The 10,778-nt window shown below is 53.7% G+C and overlaps 1 pseudogene; it reads right to left on the bottom strand.

Annotated features, from left to right (window-relative positions):
- Window positions 1-403: 403 nt before the first annotated feature.
- LOC144945709 (U3 small nucleolar ribonucleoprotein IMP4-like) lies at window positions 404-4,011 on the bottom strand (annotated as a pseudogene).
- Between the last annotated feature and the right edge of the window lie 6,767 nt (window positions 4,012-10,778).

Here is a 10,778-nt window from a genome sequence, read left to right as displayed (position 1 = left end):
GGGCTGGCCACCCACCCACTTCTGTGCCATGCCGGCCATCATAGGTGCTACCCGCTAACAGCAATTGCCCCAGCAATCTGTTAACGGCGATACGGGGTACTTTTGTCTTTTTGTGCAATTGTGTGTGTCTGTGCGACGCATGCGAAGATGTGCATGTTTGTGTTTGATAAATGTACATCCGCAATGTGTGTGTGACGCGTATGATGCGCGTGTGTGACGAGGGTTGGAACAGCAATTCACGCACTGCCCTATCCACACGGCGACCTCTCCTCAACGCCTCGAGCCTCGGCGGAGAGCGCCGCGAGTTGACTCCAACTCCGGGTTTTCAGGGACAAACACCCCACCCCACCGCCCCTTCCCCCAGGCCCGCAGTGTTGGGGGGGGGGGAGAAGATGCCCCCCCCTCAATCCACGCTCAGGAACTTCCGCTTCTTCGCCGTGTTCATGTACAGTCGCCAGGGCCACTCCACCTCGGCGGTGGCCGCGTTGTCCAGTGTGCCCAGTTTAATCTCATAGACTGCGCGACACACGAAGGCAAAGATCCCCCCCATGTAGCCTTTAAGACCGTGTGGGAAAAGCGCTGTTCGCTTATTAGCATGTAGGAAAGCCACCACGGCACACGAAGGGGTGGGTGTGGGTGGCCAGCATTACGCCCGGTCATCTTTAAATTTACACATCGCATCGGGGGTGGGGGAATGCGGGTCAGGTCACGGCACAGCGAATGCGACCAGAGCAGCGACCCCACCGACTCAAGTTCCGACCCGCTTTGCAAGTCACTTGTGGGCTGCGCGGCCCGACGCTAGACTCTTACATTCAAGCCCATCATCCTCCCTGGGGTCGACCACTTCGTAGGGAAGTCCACAAGGATTTTCCACCGCCTCCGCAGGGGTGTAAAGTGGAGACGAGCTGGAACATGTCAAGCAGACTTACACTTCATCTTGAATCACGGTCCCACCTCCTTCAACTCGATGTCCTTGCCGTCGCGCTTGTAGACGTGGTGCCTGTTGGGAGGGGGGGGGGCACAGAAGTCACAGGAGGGGTCGCGGCAAGTCATACGGACGGTGCTGGACTCTCATTACGCGTCCTAGCAGACGTTTGTCAGAGGCCAACGCCAGCCCTGTTAAAAACTGCGGATGCATAAACAAATTAACAACATTACGCGCCGTCAGCTCAGAGATGGCGTTAAATAAAAACTCTGTGCCCATGCTTGAAAACTCAAGTAAAACGAAACTATTTTTATTTTACCACTGAGCTATTTAGCTCTTCACATAAAAATGTATAGCTGCCAAATACTCTAAATTCAAGTTTTTAAATGTGGAGGGAAAAACCCGGAGGGCCCAGAGAAAAATCCATGCGACCAGGAGGAGAACATGCAAACTCCGAATATACAGGCGTCAGGGTCGGGATAGAACCTATGACCTTCTGTATACCTGGCGAAGTCGTCAACATCTCACCACCGTGGCATGCCGGCGAAAATTTACAGTTTGTAAAACAACCCGCAAATGACCTAGTTGGGTCAAATCACATCGCAACATCAAAATAGTTTAGTTTCACATATGTGCATTGTCGGGGTCTGCACTCAAGGCCACCAGGGCCCCCAAGTGGCTCGCGGTGGGCCTTGCAATGAAGAACGCTGCGGCAGACCCATCGGCGACGGACAGCGGATGACGACGACGACCGAGACGTTGCGAGGAGGCGCAGCGGCAGCGCACCTGAACGAGATGTAGTCGTCGTCTTTGGCGAGCGTGATGATGCGCCGGCTGTCCTCCTTGGGCACAGGGAACAGGTACCGGAGGTTATTCGACACCTGCTCTCGCCACAAGAGAGACGGGGTAAAACACGCCGAGGGTAACTATCGGGCGCGCGCGTGCGGAGATTCCTCGTCCTTCCCCCCCACCGGCACCTCCGATTAGCACGAGCACGGTCTGTCTACGTACGATGCGAAAGAAGTTCAACATACATACATGAGTATGGGTCTCTGTGGTTCTATATGAGTGGATTTCTGTGGGTCTCTTCCTTCCGATATTAGGAACACACTGGGAGCTATGCGCTTTTAAATCTAGAGTGGAAACTAATTTCTTTAGAAATGCTTGTCGTGTTTAGTTTGTTGTCCTTCCTCTGCACCTCCAATTAGCCAGGTTGCCTATGTACGGTGTGATAAAAGTTCAACATACGTACATGCCACGTCGGGTTGGTCTCCCGGGCACATTAAACTCGCAATAATTTAGCGCTGCCGTGGCGAGATGTTAACTACCTCGCCTGGTATACAGGAGCCGTGGGTGCGATCCTGAACCTGATGCCTGCTGTATATTTGGAGTTTGCATGTTCTCCCCATGGTCGAGTGGATTTTTCTCCAGAATGAAACATTTGAAATCTCCAACCAGATCTAGACTAATGGATGCACACTTGCATCACTTGTTACGACTAGCAGTGACAAATATGGAACCGGACATTGACCATCTCATTAGCCAAAAGCAGGCCCAATGTTCCCATTGAAATGCTGGCAAGTTGTTGATTTAACTTGACTTGTTCTTCATTTTAAATATTGTATTTGTTCCCGTTTTGTTTCTTCACTTCAAAATAAGATATATTCAGTGTGCATAGGAATTTGTTCATAGTTTTTTTTAACTATAGTCCGGCCCTCCAACGGTCTGAGGGACAGTGAACTGGCCCCCTGTTTAAAAAGTTTGAGGCCCCCTGTTTAAAAAGTTTGAGGACCCCTGCCTTAGACAGACGGACGGATGAAGCTGATGAATAAAACGCTTTAGACCTTCGTTGGCAAGGGGGTGGGGGCGGGCACACAGCACCTGGCCCAAAAGTCTGCTCACCCTTTCCGGTTCTGAGACATCTACAAGTTGCCGGGTGGTAGGTGTCATGTTCACCGCTGAATTTCGGTACGAGCGAGCAGCTCAGCGTTAATTTTATTTATAGAGGCGTAGCGCTGCTGTTTTTAAAAGAAGTTGCCCTCACCGTAGTGACACGACCGTAGTGAACCGTAGTGACACGACCGGTACTCTATGGAACAAAACTGCCACACGCCCTCCCGCATGGCCTTATGGAGCCTCGGTATGTCTTCAGGTCAGAAGACGTACTTGAGTTTTTCTTACGGTTCCGTTTCGACGACGTATATGTACATCATCGAAATGAGAAAGGGTTATAGGCTATACGAGAGATCTTCGTGTTTGGGGGGGGGGGGGGGGAGAAAGATGTGGGTGAGACTGGCACAGTGCCCGCACGTACCCTCTTTCCGAGTCCCGACGTGAAGTTGTGCATCACGAGGTGCGGGAACGCCTCGGACATCGTGCCCACGTCCGGGATGTCGTGCCGCATCACCAGGCTCGAGAGCGTGAAGTACGCCGTGGGGCCCAGCGGCAGGTGGCACATCACCATCCCGTCTGTGGCATTGTACCACGTGTCACATGGACAGCACGCCGGAGAGTTTGACACACCACGTGCGTCACAGAGATAGCGTACTGGAGTTAGACACACTGCCATTCCATCTGCGGCATCATACCACACCACACCGCACACACAGTTAAGACATCGCAATCCCCCGTCTGCAGCGTCATACTACACGCCGCACATCGTACACACAGTTAAATACACCGCCATCCCCCGTCTGTTGTACCGCATCACACCGGGGAGTGGCAGCAGAGTGGCTATCTCATTACACTACGAATCCAGTGACCCGAGTTCGATTTCCGATGTGTCCAAGCATCGACAGTGGGGAGACAAAGGGGGCCAGATGCAGTAATGACCACACCACCCAACTCGCCGTGTGCCGTGCCAGCCTTCGTAGGTCACTAGACAAACAGCACTTGTCCTAACAGCCTGTTAAAGGCTACACGGGGGAGCTTTGTCTACTGCGGTGTGTGCGCGTGCCTGGCATACCTCGGTGCTCATGCAGGACAATGAAGTCGGTGACGGCGTTGGCGCGGCACGCCCGCACCAGTGCCTCCAGCTTGTGGCTTCAGCGGTTCATCCGCTGAGCATTCGGCAGGATCAGCTTCATCTCCTGTGGTGGTGGTGGGTGTGGTGGTGTGGTAACATGACACCAAGCGGTCACTCGCCGAGTCCGCTCGTCCCACCGGCGTCCGTCCCGGCCACGCTGCCTTTGTCCCCCCACCTCCCCGCCCCCCACTGCATCAGACTCAGGTTGTGTTGTTTGTTTTTTCCATTGCGGAAGCCAAGCCGTGCCGGTATACAGGGTCGCCAATTCCCGTGTTTGATACACGATGGGGGGTGGGTGGCCAGCACCACATCCGACTGCCTTTTTCTCCCCAGTGGCGATGTTTATACAATGCACCAGGTACTCATTTGAGGCTGAGTCGACCTCAGGGAGGCCCAGGAACGGAATAGTCACCGGTGTTGGCCGTGAGCGGGAATCAAACTCGGGACGCTGGGTTCGTAGTGCAGCGTAGCGCTAACCGTGAGACGACCATCAACAACAACCGCCATTCGCTACGTGCACGTTAAGGCCACGTGAAGCGTCGAACGCCCGCTGGCAGCAGGAGGTCATGGAAAGATAAACCCAGGTTGCTACTGGTTGCCTGACTGAGATGACTGGCCGATGCACCACCTGTGCCCCCTATTGTGCTACACCACCGCTCCCACCGACACAAACTCCCTTAGGCTATCATTTGTGATGGCCAGGTGGCTTCTGAAAAAAGAAAGCTACATAGCTCAGTGGGGCCTTACCTGGTAAAAATATAGCTTAATAGTTTAGTTTATAGTTTTTAAATAACAATCAGCCGGCGCGTGGCACGTGTCTCCACGCGAGAAGAAGACGCAAACTTCTTTCGCACTGTACGCAGCCAACCGCGCTGAATCGGAGAAGCAAGCCCAGACGAAGATGCAGCAGCGAGCAGCAACAAACCACGAGCTTGCACTCTGAGTGCGGCATCACGATGCACCTAGCGACGTCGTTGATTAATCTCTGTAATTAATATCGATGATTCGATCCCACGAGAACAGATTCCACAATAATCGATTCCATGACTATTTTTGTAAAGCGAAGAACGCGAATCGATTCAAACGTGTTCATTACGGTATCATCAGAATCGGTATTGATTCTGTGCCGGAGGAATCCGATGAGCTATAAAGCTCTTTGATCACAGATGTGCTAGTAGGGGGCACGTGGTCATAACGTCACAACAACAAACAATACAAAAACGAAAGGAGTGCAAAGGGAAGGATAGCAAACCACTAAAAATAGGTTAAAAAAACCATATAAGTTCATACTCTTTGGTTCTTTCGGTAAGAAGTCTCGCTCTCCGTTCTACCCACTACAACTGGCGTCAGAAGTAGCCAAATAATTATCTGAATCGCTATTATGGAGACGCGAAGAGAAACTCGTACCAGGGCTCCGGAGGAAGAGGAGGACGACTCAACAGCACCGGGGTTGGCAGCCCCGGAGGGGGGAGGAGAAGCGCCACCGGCCGAGCTGCACACTGCCCGGCCGCCCGGCGGCTGGAGGGCGCTTCGGGTGGCTCACTCCCGCCTCGCCCAACTCCTGCACGCGGCGGCATCCATCCTCGACGAAATACATCGCGGGTTATAACCACAACAAATATAACCACAATCACTGCGATCATAACCACCATAACCACAAATATAACCACAACCACCAGCTACATAACCACAAGTATAACCACTACCGCCACAACTATAACCATAACCACCACAACCAACATAACCTCAACCACCACAACCATAACCACCAACATAACCACAACAACAACCACAATGATGCTGATACACTCTCACACCACCTACACAACCACTGTATCAAGGCTCTGTCCCTGTGGGTCCCCTTGTCTCCTTGTGTCTCCGTGTCTCCCTGTGGGTGAGTGGGTGGGTTGGTGAGAGTGTCGGTGGGTGGCAGAGTGGGTGGGTGGCAGAGTGGGTGGGTGGCAGAGTGGGTGGGTGGCAGAGTGGGTGGGTGGCAGAGTGGGTGGGTGGCAGAGTGGGTGGGTGGCAGAGTGGGTGGGTGGCAGAGTGGGTGGGTGGCAGTGGGTGACTGGTGACCAAGTGGGTGGGTGGCAGTGGGCGACCGGTGACGAAGTGGGTGGCTGAGTGGGTGGCTGAGTGGGTCGCTGAGTGGGTGGCTGAGTGGGTCGCTGAGTGGGTGGCTGAGTGGCTGAGTGGGTGAGTGGCTGAGTGGGTGGGTGAGTGAGTGGGTGAGTGAGTGGCTGAGTGGGTAGGTGAGTGGCTGAGTGGGTGGGTGAGTGAGTGGGTGAGTGGCTGTGTGGGTGGCCGTGTGGGTGGGCGAGTGGCTGAGTGAATGGGTGAGTGCCAAAGTGGGTGGGTGAATGGCTGAGTGGGTGGGTGGGAAAAGGAATCGAACCTGCACCTCTGCATTGCAAGTCCAGCGAGCTCACGCCCCGCGTGTGGTGGGGTAAAGTGTGGGTATGGCCACTTTGCTCCAACATGTCCGGACCAGCGTGGAAGAGTAGACCAAATTCCCCTATATAGCGGGCTCTAGTGGATGCCTTTTCCAGCAGCAGGCGATTCGCCTCCACAACCCGTCCCTCCAGAGATAAAAACACACGGCCGTCTGGGAGTGCCTCTCATCAGCTACGGCTCAACACGAGGACCACTCTGGGGCCGGTTTCCACCGTCAGCGCCTCATCATCAGCAGCAGCAGGGCCGGGCTCTGCTTGAAGCAGCGCCGTGAACTCAGCAGGCGTCTAGAACGTGACGGCTGTGGGCCAGGCGCCTCCTCTGTCCCCCCCACCACCGCCGCCACTGCTGATGTGTGCACACCGCACGAGGTTCTCACCTTCAGGCTGAGTCGACGTAGAGGAGGCCCAGCGATCCGCCGCTTCAGAAGCTTTCGCGACCCACTGACGGTGGCCGTGAGCGGGAAACCAAATTAGCCGCTCGCCACCCACAATCCACAGCGCGCGCCGCCTCCACTCGAGGGGGGAGGGGCATGGGGACGTGAGGGGGGGGGTTTCGCGAGGGGGGGCGGGAGGCATGGATGGTGTCACGAGGGGGGGCAGGGGGGGTCACGAGGGGGGCAGGGGGTGTAACGAGGGGGGACAAGGGGGGAGCTTGGGGGGTTTGCGAGGGGGGAGGGTCAGGGGGGAACAGGGGGGCATGGGGAAGGTCGAGAGGGGGAGCAAGGGGGGCATGGGAGGGGGTTGCGAGGGGGAGGGGATGGGCGGGGGGGCATGGAGATGGTCCTAAGGGCGGGCAGGGGGGTTAACAGAGGGGAGTATGGGGATGGTCGAGAGGGGGGGGGGAAAGAGAGGTTAGGGGGAGCATGGAGGCGGGGATCACGAATGGGGGACAAGGGGGGTATGGGGGGGTCGCGAGGGGGGTATAGGTGGGGGATGACGTGATTGCTAAGCTCCAGAGTGATTTCAACAAACTACAACATCAGCTAGTTGCTCTTAAACTAGTCCTAAATCCTGCCAAAACCAAGGTGCTATACTTCTCACCAGGACTAAAGTGGGAAGTTATTTTCCCCTTAATTACATTCCTTAAATAATGATCAAATAGAGCAAGTCAAGATCTATAAGTATCTTGGGGTCATCCTGGATTCATAACTGAATTTTGAAGATCACATTGATTATATTTGGAAAAAGACAAACATTTTAAATTGGTTTTCTATATCGACACAAGCACTGCTTCCCCCCTATGTTCTGTTTGGAATTGATAAAAGCTACTATACTGCCTCTACTTGATTACTGTGACATCGTGTATAAATCAGCCCCAAGTACTGTACTGAAGAAGCTTGACTCAATGTATCACTCGGCCTTAAGATTTGCATTGAACTGCCCATATAGGACTCACCACTGTGGGTCAAACTTAACATCTCTGAATGTTCGACGGCTTGTGCACCAGATCTTATTTATTCATGATGTACTTACAAAAAAATCCGCAGATTACCTGCAGGATCTCCTCTCTGTTTCAAATAACAAATTTGACTCATTTACCAGCTTCATATTCCCTATTGCCGTACATATACTGGAGGAAGGGCCTTTGCTATTGATGCCCCCAGGGTCTGGAATGCTGTTGCCAATAAATTTAAACTTGAGTCACTACCTATGAGATCTTCACTCAAAACTGCTCTAGAGGAGTTGCCAGTGCTATTCAGTGGCCTAAAATAAAATGTTTCGCTCCGGATGATCGCTGCAAAGTATGACCTGTGTTTTGATTTAGTGTGCTGATCTTAAAGGTGCGTTGAACAATTATAATACTCCGATTGATTTTCCTGCTGTTGTGGAGTGACTCATGCAGCCAGCTATGGCTGCAGGGTTTTGGTAGTACATGTTGTTTATGTCATTTATTGTGAAAATTCCGTCACAGTTCCTATGATCAATGTTTAATTGCTTTCATGGCTTTATTTTGGTGATTGTAGTACAGAATTAGACTGATGGCCTTAATCTAAGTTGTCTTGTGGTTGTTGTTGTTGTTTGACTTGCATCCCACTCGGATTTTTGCACACAGCGTTGGTGTACGGTGTTTTTTCTGAAATATTTTGCTGTGTTTTCTTGGATTTACTATTTGCACTCAGTTACATATTCACTTTAAGATGTTTTTTGTTCATGTTTTTGTTTTTTGTTTGTTGCGGTTGCACCCGATTCAAGAGCCGAATGGCTCACAGGGCTATACCTAATAAATGAACTTGAACTTACCAGGGGGGAGCATGGGGGGTGGTCGTGGGGGGGCATGGGGGGTTGTGAAGGGGGAGAGGCAGGGGGGGCAAGGGGGAGCATGGGGGGAGGAACTTAGGTGGGGGGAGGAGCTAATGGCTATTACGTCACGCCGCATCTCGCGCCACGTGCTTCCCCCTGGCAGTTTAGTCGTTCGAGAGGCGCGGACAACCTCTAGAGCAGGTGAGGAGTGGAGCCGAGCTGTGGGTGAGTGGTGGCGGTGGTGGTGGTGTGAGTCTCTCTGTGAGTCTGTGTGTGAGTCTCTCTGTGTGAGTCTGTGTACGTGTGTGTGGGTCTGTGTGAGTCTGTGTGTAGCGGTGACCCGGGTTCGATTCCCGCTCACGGCCAACACCAGTGACGATCATCTGAACCGTTCCCCGGCCTCCCCCAGGTCGACTCAGTCTCAAATGAGTACCTGGTGCGATGCGTAAACATCGCCACTGCGGAGACAAAGGCGGTCGGGCTTGGTGCTGACCACCCACCGCCTCGTGTACCGTGCCGGCCTTCATACGTACTGCTGGCTAAGAGCACTTGCCCCTACAGCCTGTTAAGGCTCTATGCGGATCGTTGTCTTTGGTGTCCTGTACGAGCAGGAGGAGGAGTGGTGGTATTAGTGGTGGTGATGGTGGTGTTAGTGGTGGTGTTTGTCCGGCAAAACAACCTCCTACCTCCTCGCGGTGCCGGACGGGCAACACTGTCGTGGGCAGTGCTGTGGGGGGAGGGCCAATGCCCATTGGCCTCTCCCCTCATGGCGTCTGTGACCACCACAGTGGCTAAACGGGGGCTCTGGACGGGTGCGAGGGGCTGGTAACCCCTCCACCTTCAATTAACCACCACTAAACTACGAATTAAACATAAACCTGTAACTAATAAGCTTGTGCCGGAGGCCCCGGGGGGTCAGGCTTTTATGACGTCTCCTGGCCAAACCCCATTTGGCGGAGCCAGGAGATTGAATTTTCACCCTCGGGGCTCCTCCAGAAACAACGAAAAACCATTGCGGATGGCCACGTGGAATGTTCGAACGCTCACTGCGGAGGAGAGGCTGCCACTCCTCTGTCGGGAGCTGGACCGGTACCGCCTGGATCTTTGTAGCATTCAGGAGGTCCGGTGGACCGGTTCTGGATCCTGCCACCATGAGGGGTGGACAGTCCTCTACTCGGGGCAGGAGACTGCCAAACAACAGGGTGTGGCTCTTCTTCTGAACAAAAGAATGAAGGGGGCGTGGGAGCGTGGCGGTGAGGTGTGGGAAGCTGTAAGCCCCAGGATACTTTGGGCTCGCCTTCCCATCAATCAGAGGTGAGGAGTGGTGGTCGTGGTTACTTATGCCCCCACCGAAGACGAACATCCGTGGAGGGATGCAGGCAAAGCCGATGAGTCAGACGCTTTCTATGACCTCCTGTCACAGGTGCTGGCTAAAGTGGCCACTCGGGACAGAGTCATCTTGTTGGGTGACTTCAATGCCCGAGTTAGTCATGATGCTGGCACCTGGTCTGGAGTGATTGGAAGGCATGGGCCAGATCAGCTCAATAATAACGGTAGGAGGCTGCTAGATTTTTGTGCAGCCCATGAGCTTGTAATTACCAACACGCTCTTCCGGCATCGGCACATCCACACAACATCATGGATACATGCCGGGTCCAAGCAAGAACATCTGCTGGACTACATAGTGACGGACCAGCGGATGCGAGCCCATGTCCTTGACACCAGGACCTACCGTGGAGCTGATCTGCCCTCTGACCATCGACTAGTCATCTGTAAGATGCGCCTGCCATTTTTCCACTCCGGTGGTGGGTGTACACACAGGACCCCATTCAAACCAAAAGTGGCCTGGTCTCAGTTAGCTGATGAAAGTTGCAAGCGAGAATTTCATCATCGCTTGCAGCTGGGGTTGGCATCGTCCCCCACTCCACCTGATGTCGAGGGTAAATGGGCGAGGTTTAAGACTGTGACTCATGCAGCTGCAATGGCTGCTTTGGGTACGCGGTCCAGACCTCCCCAGAAACCCTGGCTGACAGAGGAGGTGTTCAGGTTAATTGAGAAAAAGCGACAGGCCCACTCTCATCGCCTACAGCATCCCACGTCAGAGAATGAGGAGGTTTACCGCAGCCTTCGCTCG

The sequence above is a fragment of the Lampetra fluviatilis genome, chromosome 38, assembly GCF_964198595.1.
Source record: "Lampetra fluviatilis chromosome 38, kcLamFluv1.1, whole genome shotgun sequence".
Taxonomy (NCBI): domain Eukaryota; kingdom Metazoa; phylum Chordata; class Hyperoartia; order Petromyzontiformes; family Petromyzontidae; genus Lampetra; species Lampetra fluviatilis.
This window is presented reverse-complemented; position numbering and strand designations above follow the sequence as displayed.